This window comes from Siphateles boraxobius, unplaced genomic scaffold (genome assembly GCF_051911475.1).
Source record: "Siphateles boraxobius isolate OS27281-9 unplaced genomic scaffold, OSU_SipBor_1 5, whole genome shotgun sequence".
Lineage (NCBI taxonomy): Eukaryota > Metazoa > Chordata > Actinopteri > Cypriniformes > Leuciscidae > Siphateles > Siphateles boraxobius.
Window position 1 is genome coordinate 33,351,684 of NW_027509141.1, and position 13,317 is coordinate 33,365,000.

Here is a 13,317-nt window from a genome sequence, read left to right on the forward strand (position 1 = left end):
CTGATGCTCATTAACAGTTGATTTCATTGCTACAGCCCTAAGTTCCTCAACAGCGTTTAGAGCTTCAACAGTTTACAAATCAGAACGTGGTCGCTCAACGGGCCGTTTATGGAAGCACGTCACCGCTGGTATCAGAGCACAAGTGAAACAGCCAGATTCTCATTGACATCTAAACAAACCCAACTTTAAACAGAAGCAAATTAATGAACTATGATGAAACAGCCCTCTTCTTATTGATTGTCAAATAAACTAAATATTTGAGGATATGAAAAGAGTGTAATCAAATCGAGATTTAAACGCTGGTGTTCCATGAATGGCCATTAAATGCAGATGTTTTTCCATTCATTATGATGAGACACACGGCATTGCACAGAAACATGTGTTGGTTTATTGCAACGGACGCCCTTCTCGATTTAGCTAAACGCTACAAGTGTTTCAGGACGCAAACTATCTCGTTGTTAACTCTGAAAACTCTGAAAACTTCGGAAACAGATCAAACGATTATCTAAACCACCAAATTCAGCCATTCTTAATGACGACAGTAATTTAAAAAAGCGTTTTTTGCATCTGCCATTAGGATGATGAGGAAGTCCACTGGGATGAGGTTTAGGAAAAGCCCATCTCTCTTTCCAGCCGTCTTGTTGCCGTTTATCTTTCATTCCTTACAAGAGCAAGTTTGTCTTTCACAACAGCCTCCATCCCGTGGGTCTTTACGTCCACACGCAGCACAGGCTAATACATTTGCCTGCTCATCAAGCATAAACTAATGTGTATTGGCTTACAACTTTTCACATGATTAATTCCCACGTACAGGGAGGAATGTGGTCCCTTGGAGAGCAAAGGGGTGTTTTTAACTCCCTGGGATGAGCCAGCGCTGCAGACAGACCGAGCTGAGAAAAAGGGAGAGAGCGCAAGAGTTTATTGATAACAGGTGGTCATGCATGCCGAGACATTAACGATAACCAGCTGTGAGGCCGGTCTCGCGCCAAGCGCCCGGTCGGAGGACCGGAGAGAGGGAGGAAGAAGCCCTGCGCTCTGTTGGCCAGCTCTTACCTGACCTGATCTATTAGCTCATCAGTTCTGCTTTTATTGTTTTCTGGGGTCAGACGCAGCTGACTAAATCTTGACACAGCGAGCATCATTACTCCGCGGTAGAGAATCGTTTAGCCGCACATGTGTCAGGCAGCGTATCCTGTAAAAATAGTGTTAGAAACAATGTGTTCGTTCGTCTTGGTCCTCTGCTCGAGAGGCCTTCACATGTCATGCCAAATGGATCAACCATCCAATCTCTGGTCTGATAAAATTTGGGTGTGCTAAGAAAGGAAAAGTTTGTACCCTCAGACATCTGCAGACTCGATGAGGACTGTGAGCAAAGAGCTGAGACAAGCAAGAACTCTCATGCTGGTTAGTGCTGGTTTGGTGCGTCCAGCTGGTGGACCATTCAAAAGTAATGAAAATTGGAAATTGAATTGCAATTTTTTATATTATAGCTTTATTTTAGTAGATGTTTTGCCAGTGAATTTAAGACATTAGACTCTTTTGCTTACCAAGGTTGCATTTATTTGATCAAAAATACAGTAAAAAGGGTAGCATTGTGAAATATTATAACGCATTCTCATTCTTTGGCGTCATATGTGACGCCATATGACAAAACGGCGAAATACTACGCACATGGCACCCTTTATCGTCAATATAACACGCACTGTGATGGGTAGGTTTAGGTGTGGGGTAGGGTCTGCGTCTCATATTCACGCTAAAGGATGCCAGTCAACTTTATGACGCCTTGGGTTCGCGTGTTATATTCATGCTAAAGGGTGCCATGAGCGTAGTATTTCGCCGTTTTGTCATATGGCGTCACATATGCCGCCAAAGGATGAGAACGGGCTCAATATTATTAGAATTTATTTTATATTAATATATTAATGCAAAGCCGAATTTTCAGCATAATTACTCCAGTCTTCAGTGTCACGTGATCCTTCAGAAATCATTCTAATAGGCTGATTTGCTGCTCAAGAAACATTTCTTATTATTTTCAATGTTGAAGAGTTTTGCTGCTTAATATTTTTGTTTATATTCTGTAAACTATATAAAATTATATAAGATAAATTAAATTACATAAAAAAAAGGTGAGCATATTCAAAAACTTCTTAAAAAAAGGTGAGACTTCTTTCAAAAACATTAAAAAATGTTGTATTATTTCCTGGTGGATCATGTGACAGAACTGAATTGAATGGGAATGATAACAGATTATTTGATGCACAATTTATTTGATAAATATTGTGTGCATATCTTACTGAATCAAATGTGAGTGTAAGTTTTTGATGATCATTTTTGAAAATTTTATTTGCATCCTGATGTTTTCATTCAGCTATTTCCAAAAAATTGCATGGAAGAAAACCTAACTTTTGTTTGCAACACGCTTTATGTGAACTGAAGAAACAAACTGTATGTCATTGTTGCAAACCGAACAGAAACACGCGGTAACATCTTTTCTCTTTACATGATCTCCCGATTTGGCGGGAATGGACAATCTGAAGCAGATGCGATGAGAAGCGAGACCACATGGCCAAGATCTGATATCAGCAAGACTTGCTTCTGGCTCAACGCAGTGGATGCAATGAACTTGAAGGTGAGGTGAAATAAGATGCCCTCCAAATTTACCAGCAGCTGCTTGAAAGTTCCACGTTCTGCATTGAGCCATGTTGAAAACGGCAAACAACACATCAGATAAGTGTATCTCCCTTGCTCTCTTTCATCATGAGGTTGGAATCGATGCCAAAATGATGTTATCAGTACAATGCAATCCATATAGAACGCTATAATGAATGCTCCATCGCATTAGTTCACTAATTGTGGTCTGAAGTCTGAAACCATGCCAAGCGCAACAAGAAAATGAGTTTTGTGGGTAATGAGGGAGTCAGAATGTGACGCCCCCCACCCTCACCTCACCGTCACACCCGTCATGTTGGCCCGTATCAACAGCTCTGCTGAATGAAGTGGCGAAGAGCACCTGATGTTCTACTGGCCACACACACTCACGTTCTGTCACTCATGTTAATGAAAAAGAGCCCCCATGGCTCACCCCACTTCCATAGCATAGCTGAGGAGGCGCGGGCCCCCCAGGGGTGAAATACACATGCACACACACACATACAGGCCATACGGAGATGTTATGCATATCTGTGATCAGAATTTCTCAGTATATTTATTTTTAAAGCATTTCTACTGAAAGTGACGAGTAGAGCATATTCATACGTGCTAAAGATGAAGGCTGTCATCAGAATAAGCATGCAAGTCCATTGCAAAAAAAACCCCAAAAACATTCTTAATAAGTATTTTTGTCTTGTTTTCTAGTTAAATTGTCTAAAAATTCTTAAAACAAGATAAATTAAAGGGGTGACTGGCAAAATAAATTAAAGGGGCCGCTGGCAAGATGTGCTTTTAATAAAACGTTAATGTTATAAAAAATGTATAAAAATGTTATAAAAATGTATTTTATAAAAAATGGTTTAGAAACAATTTTCTCTTAGAAATTGCTAGTGAATTTCACAATAACTTAAAAAAGAAAGGCAAGTAACACATTGTATTAAATGTGATTTTTTTTAAGTAGAAAGTCTGAAATTGTACATTCTTGGAAATGGCATCACAACATTTATTTTTCATCAAGAGGTACATCAATTTTTGGCCAAGATATTGTATTCACAATGCACGAGTCCAGCAGTCTGTAAAGTCTCCTCCAGCACATCCCAAAGACTTTCAATGAGTTTAAGGTTTGGACTCAGAGGAGTCAATTCATGTGTGAAAATGATTTGCTTCCTTACAACCATTCATTCACTGTTTGAGCCTGATGAATCTTAACATTGTCATCTTGGATTATGGCCATGATGCCTACATGGTTGTTTAAGAAATGAAAAGCTACACACTCCATCAATTAAGGTTAGAAGAACTGTTGCCAAACATATAACATAATAATCACAGCAATAATTATCCAGTCATTGACTCTTAAGTATTTGCCTATTTAAATCCAAACAGGGATTTTTTTTGAGAGAGATAGAGAGAGAGAGAGATAGAGAGAGAGAGAGAGAGAGAGAGAGAGAGAGAGAGAGAGAGAGAGAGAGAGAGAGAGAGAGAGAGAGAGAGAGAGAGATTTGTCGATTTGAGAGAGAGAGGATTGTACTTTTGCGCACTGATGAATTATGCGTAATAAGAGCAAAAATGTTTGTTAATTAAGTCATTTTTGATGCTGACTTTAAAATTGCCTCCACTATTTAGTAGAAGGTGAAATGCGGCCCCTGGTCATCATTATAAATCCAGTGAAAGCGAAACTATGGACCAGGGCCCGTATTTACACCCACACATAATCGTCCACTTCTCCATCCAAACCACAGGCATTTGACTGATGGATGGAAAGATGGGTGAATAATTGAATATATTATTCACCTAAGCAGAATTTTATTCAGCGTGAGCAGTATTTGGGGTCTGTATGGTTGGCGCTGTCCTTCCCTCGTCGGGGTTTTCACTGCTTTGGGCACACGCAAAGTACTCTTGGCATAAACACAAGTCAAGATACCACACTGTAAATGCCTGAGCCTGTTTACTCGGTGCAGTAAACGCTTTGAGGGCAATTAAATGTCCCACTCCCTAATCTCCAGTGGGAAATGAAAATGTCTGTGGTCTATTGGGTCACTGACCTGTCAGTCTGCGTGATTGACAGGTAGTGCTCACAGTGAGAAAGCGAGGTTATTATGGGGCGGTCAGTCTGATTAATGAACTTTGACCACTCGGGTCAGTGTAAATGACAGTTGAGAAATATTAACTCTTACAGATGTCATAAAAAGGCCCAGTTTCAACTAATTGGATAGTTTTGGCTATGTTAAGAAAAGGCATTTCCACAACTGGTTCTGTCAAAGGTGGCTGGAAGGTCTTTAATTCTTAACCTCTTGAACAGTACTGACTATTTTCTGATACAGTTTTCAGTTTCAGCTAACTGTTCCTTCTTAGATACTGTACCTTCTTTTCAGCTAAACTCGAAGGCAGTATCGCATGTATCCTTCTTACAGGAAAACAAAAACAATAAGGCTTTGGACCAGTTCAGTGAGACAAATGTTGATTATAGATATGCATTTAAAACTGAAAAGTATTGATAAAATAGTTTAGTTTCATTCAATTTAGAATATTTGATTTTAAAATATAAAATAATATTTAATCCCAAATTTTAGTGCTTCTTAGAGTATTCTTATAAAGAGTCAGCTTATAAACCTGCAATTGTTAAAATCGAACACTGCAAAAAAAATTTACTTTCCTAGTATTTTCGACTTGTTTTCCCGTACAAATTTCTAAACATTCTTGGGCTGCATTCAATTTACCTCGGAGGATTGATGTCATAGTTGGGAATGACATCACACCCGACTTGACCGCATTCCAGTGGTCAGAAAACTAAGATGGATGCATCCAGGCAAACCTTTGTTGCAGTATCGTGTCCACAAATGGCGGTTTGATAGTAGTACTGTGTCCACCACTGAGTTTATTAAGACTCAGACAAACAGAAGTGCTAATAAACCATGTCACAGAAGTGCTAATAAACCATGTCGTCGCTGCCCGATGAAACTCACATATGTCCAAAACGGTTACTTTTCAGGAAGTGAAAAAAACACCGTAATTTCAAAAGCAGTTGAACGTAGCGTTGCATACTTGGTACCTTATCTTTAAATGTAACCATATTCTTGCCAGTGTAATGATATAATCCACATTTGACCAAAATGGAGTTTAAATGGACATACGTGCATATTTTACAGTAACGGTGGTCGATACGCGTTCTTCCGATCATTAATTAGAATGACCAAGACGCGTTTCATATTGACAGATGAATAGGCTACGCTCAGTTTATTAAATACGCTCAGTTTATTAAATAGCCTACGTCTCAGTTTATTAAATACGCTCAGGTTATTAAATAGCCTAAGTCTCAGTTTATTAAATACGCTCAGTTTATTAAATGTCTCTTGCAAACTAGGAAGGGACAATGAATCAATACACTGACATGGCAATGCTAGACTGATACTTTGTTTGCACAGTCCTACCGTAATTTTGTGAAAATATAATAAACTTGTGAACAGTTGTCAAAAACAAACGTTTGCTGATACTTTACCTCACAGTGTTATTCGGCTATCCAATGCTGAGCTTCCAGAGACGCTTTAGATGAAACTTCACGAGACCGGCGAGATGCCTCCACAGGGTGGGAGATACGCGGCGTGATTGACAGCTTTGACACCAAATGGATACGTGAAAATCAGACGACATGATTGCACAACTTTTCATTGGTCATTTAGATAATGTGACACATACTGTATACGGAAATGAACCTGGACATTCTATCCGTCGAAAAATCTCAAAATCGGCAAAATGGACATACGCGGTTTTCATCGGACAGCGACGATATATTACTACTGTTTCACTATGGTTGATGTGTTGAGCAGCCATATTGGATTCTGAAGTCAGAGTTGTTGCGCTTTCCCCGAGTTTCCCCGACTTGATGGGGTGTTCCAGTTAAAACTGCAGTTAAACTGGGAACTAGGACTTTCCCACTTCCAAGGACTTTAAATCAAGATATATTTACTGGAGAAGGAAAAAAGTTAAGACATAATGGACTGGTTTCACAGACAGGGCTTAGATTAAGCCAGGATTAGGCCTTAGTTAAATTAGGACATTTAAGTAAACGTGTCTTTGAAAAAACATTGCTGGTGTGCATCTTGAGCCAAAACCATGGCAGATATGCCAGTGGAAGATGTTTTCAGTTAAGACAGCTCAAACATACACTTTAGTCTGGAACTGGGTTTAAGTCTCGTCTGTGAATCCAGGCTTCAAATTTTTTTAAATCAAAATTAAGTGAGTTTATACATAAATTTTTTTTTGTCAATAGGTTCCAGTTGACAAAAACAGCTTAAACCAGTTTAAAACAGATTTAGCTGTTTTAAGATGGTTGTTTAATGTTCTCCATGCTGGTGTTAGGCTGGTTTAGCTAGTTGGCCAGATGGTCAACTAACAGCTGAAATGTGCCTGAAACCCCTCTAAAACCCGCCATCTTGGCCAGACAGGGACCAGAAAACTAGCTTAGGTTGGTTTCCTTTTTCCAATGTAGGGCATAGACAGCTCAGTCAGTTTTAGAGTTCTTGCAACAGTGTATGCAGTGTGTTGCAATCATTGGTTGGTTACCGTCCTTATTTCCATTGAATTAAGAGGAATTGTCCCCATCAGTCTGCTAATCATTAGACTTTGGTATAAACATTCTTTTTCATTAGTGGTTTTCAACCACTTGTGCAGTATGTTAGGCAAGATCTCTCTTTTTTTTCTTTTCCAACAGCTCCATACTCTACGTCGGTGGACGCTAGACTGTCTTTCCTTGATTTCGCTACAACTGTAAGTCCATTGCTAGTTCTTGCCATTTGATAAATTTCCCTTCCAGGTCAATTTGTCATAAACTGAGCTTGTCCACCCTGTCCCCCTTCATTTTCTGCCCACTCAACAACTGCAAAGCACCACACAGAACCTCCACCACTCCTGGGACGGTATACATTGAATGCCCGTGAGCTGATTAATAAAGCAGAGGGCTGATGGGAAATGAACCGCAAATTTACTCAAACAGCAATAAAACAAGTCAGGATTCACAAATCTGCATTAAGAAGGCCCTGTGCTATTTGCTCCCCCTCCTTCCTCCTTTCACCCTGATTTATAAAACAGGACTGGCTGTAATTGACTCCCCCTCGGATCCTAATATAAAGTTATAATCGGACTCGGGCGTGCGAGCCAGGTCTCCGCCACACGTTTAAAAGCAAATAGAGCAAACTGCATGGAGCAAAGAAACACAACCATGAATGATGTCTCTGTGAATGCTGGCTAAATTAAGAGGCAAGGGTTGATTTAGGCCATCTCCCTCTTCTCTATCTATCTTTTACTCGCTTTTTCAGGGTTGCATCCACTGGTTCTTGTACTTGAACTCTATCAGATGCATAAAACTGCTTTTAATAATGACAATAAATGTATAAAATTCATATGAACACTAGTCAAGTCAAGCCACTTATCAAGTTGTTTACATAGCAGATGCAAGTTTAAATTACAAAAGGCCTGGATTTTCAATGTGGTCTCAAACCTTTTGGGTCCCACTGCGTGGTTAAACCAGAATAAACCACTAAACTTTCATTGGGCAGTTTGTTGTTTAGGGTGGAAGTTCTTATCAAGTACTTATCATACAAGATTTTTATAGTGGTTTGGCATGTGCGTTGTGCTGACATTCGTTATTTGATTATGTTGATATTATCTAGGTCTTTAGATGTTGTCTTTCTGGTTAACAAGTGATTACAGACCCTGACAGTAGAGAGATCTATGAAAGTATTTTAGCCGTAGTACATGCTGAGACTGATGGCATCCTTCAAAACCAAAGTTACCCGGGTCATTAACTTAATGGCTTCACTTCAGATTTCATAATACTAACAGTTTTGTGCCAGATTATCTACCTTCATCTCACGCTATATGATACGAGAAGTTACTGCGGTGATGCACATGATGCTTAATTTAGGCAAATATTGCAAACATATACTGATGTTCCTCTGTATTTAAATAGGATAGTATGCATCTGTGAATGCGTGACCAAAGCATTGATATCCATTGTGAGTATTTTTTTACACCCGGGCATTTTCTGTTCTCTACTTTTTGCAGAACATTTAAAAACAAATGAGTTCGCTGCTGAAGAGACCATGAAAAAACACCACCTATAGTATTTGTACATAATATTCTTTTATAATGATCTAAAAATGTTCTTAGAACATTTTTGTTAGCTTGGTATGTGGCTTGAATGCTACAGGTATATGAGGATATTGAAACTGAGAGTTCTTCTAAAAGTTCCTGCTCATTTGGCCCAGAGGACTGTCTAGTGTCGAGTTGATATGTGTTTTACTATTCACAGGGCATTTGATAGGTATGTGTCTTTGAACAGCACCCAGATGCTGTGATCCACACATAGCTGGCCTCTGGCTTGGCAGCTCTCTCGCAAAATGTTTTTTTTTCATAACCAAGGTTGTAATTCATTTCATACTGAAAAATATTGCCATATTAAAGCAGAAGTGGGGGAAGAAATCAATGTCAATATAAATAAAAAAGTGATTAGTTCTATGTCAAATAAAACTTAGCCTTTCATTTGTGATTTCTGTGATTAACACAATGAGTTTAGTGTGTTATATTCATTATACACTCTCAGAAAAATAGGGACAAAACCTAAAGAGTACATCAGTACCTAAATGGGACATATAACCTACCGTCCCAGTGACAGTACTTGTACCTTTTTCTTCTGAGAGTGTATGTACAGTGACAGCAGTTGTTATGACTTACTAGTTGAGTTCAGTAATGCAAACAGAACAAACCCACATACCGTAGTTGATTTTGATAAGCTGCAGGAGCATTAAAGGATAACCAATTTTTGTTACAGCAGTCAGTTTGTGACCCATGAAACTTTCGCCACCACCGTGGCGGCAGGCATACCAGAACATGTATCTCTGCTTACGTAAACAGATATAAAAATCCTGAGAAAAGGAAAAGAGAAAGGGAGCAAAGAAAGATAACATGTTGAAAAGTGCAACTCAAACACTTGCCTGAATTTAATGCAGTCACTGTGAAGAAGCTTCGCTAACACCTGAGTGTGCTTATGACATATTTTGTTTGAGGTATACAGTTGATTATATGGGAATTAAATAACATTTTCAATCTCATTTTCCTCAGAAAGTGTAAAATGTCGTTTTAAAGTTTATTTTCATACCTTATCAGTTAAATAAACATAGCTAAAGGGATAGTTACCCAAAAAATGAAAATTCTGTCATTAATTACCTTCATTTCGTTCCAAACCCGTAAGACTTGCATTCATCTTCGAAATGAAGATCTTTTTGATGAAATCTGAGAGATTTCTGTCCTCGTCAACTACTTTGATGCTTCAAAAAGCTCATAAAGAGATCGTAAAACTAATACATATGAATTGAGCAGATTAGTCCAAATTTTCTGAAGAGACTTGATCGCTTTATATGATCTCTTTATGAGTCAAAGTTGTAGATGCGTAGCTGTAAATGGAGGAACAGAAACCTCTCAGATGAACGAAAGTCTTCCGGGTTTGAAACGACATGAGTGTGAGTAATTAATGACAGGATTTTAATTTCTGGGTGAACTATCCCTTTATTATTATCTAAACAAAATACAATTTTATTAATTTTTTCATATAAAATTTAGCTATCTCTCACACACAAATTGTTTATTTTCATCAAAATTGTGAAGTATTATTACCAACTGTGTCTCACTCAGAAACCTTTCTCGTGTGTGCGATGTTTTACAGCCCTGAAAGGACCTCCGTGCCCTGGGTTGCATCTCTTGGTTTAGGCCGAGTCCGTTACCCACTTTGCTGCCAGCGGCATGCGCTGCTGTGGCCAAACGCACCCCTGAGCCACACGGTGGAGAATATGTAAGCGTCTCCTTCAATTAGTCCTGTTTGGTCTTAAGACTACAGCCGGCGTCGGCAGACCCACCACTCCCAGAGGACACGGCCGGTGATATTTTCAGTGTCAATAAACCTTTACAGCAGACTGGGAGAGACGGTGGCCCTAAAGGACATCAGAGGTACTGCAGTTTAAAACTGTGTGAGAATCAGAGGACTTAGTATCAGTAATATGACCAATCTTTTAACAACTATGAATTTTAATAAACGTTTCACGAAGTGTTAAAATAGGCAGAAGTATAAATAGTTTAAAAGATATAAAACATTTAATTTTTCCACTTTGAAGCTTGATGCATATTTATTTTTATGCAAAATAAATAATAAAATCACTTTTTTCCATTCAATCCTGCAGTAGTTTCGATACAAAGATCAACAGTTCATCCTCATTTCATGCTTTTTTCCCCATTTCATTGGAAAACATAAATAATCTATTTTAATATCATGAAATTGCATACAAACTTGTTTTATTTAATCAGAATCCACTTTTGTACAGAGCGCCGCACATAACATTCATTAATTAGTGCAGGTTTAGTAAAAGTGCCTCTATTTGTCACGGGTGGTTGCAGGAAGACAGACGGAGATGAGGATGTTTTCCACAACGAAGGTTGAACGGATATTACCGTTCATTTAGTGTTTAAAATGGCTGTTTGTGAATGAACAATGTCTGAAAAGTTTCAGAGATCAATGTGCAGGAAAATTACGTAATTGTTTTCCAAAAGAAAGAACCGGTTCTGAACTGCATGAAACGAGTTGTCTGTAAATTCAGTCTCACTTCCTGAATGAACCTACGTATGTTTATAACACATTTGCATAATGCCAGCCTATGGTCTTTATTGGCAGCCTGCGAACAACATCTACTTTGACCCTAAAACACTGTACAGTTGTAGCTGAGACTGGATGGTTTGTGTTGTCGACATGTCGAGAAGATGCTGTTTTCTGCACTGTGAAAGCAAATCAACTTTTGAGAAATTAATAATAACAATAATTTTGAATGGCTGTCAGTGGAGAACAATTTTCCTTCATAATATGCCACAGTGTTGTAATAGGAACCCCTCGCAAAAAAAGAACCCGGGACAATCCCTCTTGAGTTAACCTAGAATTAAGTTCCTTGCTTTTATGAGATCTGTTGCACCAAAGCAAACAATCCAATCCAATGCTGACCGTGACTTGCATATTATGCACATCTGGAGGTTTGTATACAGGTCTGTGGTGTGGTGGCACTTAATGATTGGACGTCATTGGGTCAGATGCCAGTCCTGACCACAGTGTGGTTATTCATTCTTCTGAATTACACCTGTATCCCCAGCAGCCCACGGAGCCCTGCTTTTTTGTTTGCACAGCTGGTTTGCGTTGAAACAGTCCAGGTTAAATACTGTCTTCAATTGTCCCTCTAAGACGTGAACCTACGACCCCGTGCTTTATTTTAGACAGTGGCACAGTAGTTGCAGGTTCAAATCAAGCCTGATCTTGTTCCACCTCCACTTTCTGGCCTGATCTCTACATCATACTGGCAAAAGGGGATTTTATACTTACAGTGCATCATAGGTACACAATTCATCAGTATGCACACTGCAAAATCATTTTGTTGTTGTTAAAATATCTAAAAATCCCTAAAACAACATACATTCATTTGATATTAAGACTAAAAATGTCTAACTCAATATTTCTTTCTTGTCTTCTACAGAGCCCCTAAAGGTCTTGGTGATGGTTTAAAAAAATGAGATGGGAGGAAAAATCTTATTTCAACGCTTTTGCGTTTTCTCGCAAATCTTTTCCGTTCCCCTGCAAACCTTTTGAGTTCTTTGCCGGGAAAAGGTTTTGCGAGGGAATGCAAACAGTTTGCGATAGAGGTTTCCATCACCATTTCCCTTTAGGGGCTTTGTAGTTTTCCAGAACAAATACTGTATCTAAACATTCTTAAATAAAGATAGATTTACTAGAGAAGCGAAATATAGTAACTCTTGCTAAAAAAATTATAAAAATGAATTTGTTTATGCTTAAAACATGAAACAAAATCTGCCACTGGGGAAGTAAAAGTAAACTTATTGTTCTCCCTTTGAATTAAGATTATTTTTCTTAACCCACAGGCAGATAAATGTTTCAGAAAACAAGACTTAATATATGATGTCATTTTGCTTCTCTCGTAATTCTATCTGGCAGATATTTTCACTCGATCTGCCAGTGCAGTAAGACAAAATACATTTGTGTTAAAGATACATTCTTACAAAAGGAGTCTTCAAATCTTATGCAGGGTTAATAAATGTATCTAAATTTAAGGATTTTTAAACAAGTCTAAAAAAGGACTTCTCTAAAGCTTTCCATATTGTGTTCTGACTTTCTCAGAGACTGATCAATCTGAATTGTTTAGTTCTCATAGTAAACAGCACAACTTGTTTAGGGTGGGTTGGATGGATGGTAATTCATTTGGCTAATTTTGTGTTGAGTGTCTCTTCCAGCACTCGAGACAAACGGAGGACTCTCATTATAGGAGCGTTAACGCCATTTGAGGGCCTGATCCTTCATGTATCACATTAGTGCTAAGGTCATTTGATGGTGTGGAGGTATGTATAACTAGTGGTATGTTCCTTGCAGACATCTAAGAATGCTACTGTTGTTTATCACATTCTTGGTACATATCGACAAGTAACATAATACGTTATTCCAAGTTTAGGCACCTTGACAATCCGCAAGCGGGATCGGGGTCCAATTTACACTTGGAGAGAAAAAAAAATGGTTGATTTGCTTCCCGAAGTATATATTTTCCTTTCTCTCTCACTCAAGACTTAGTGTTT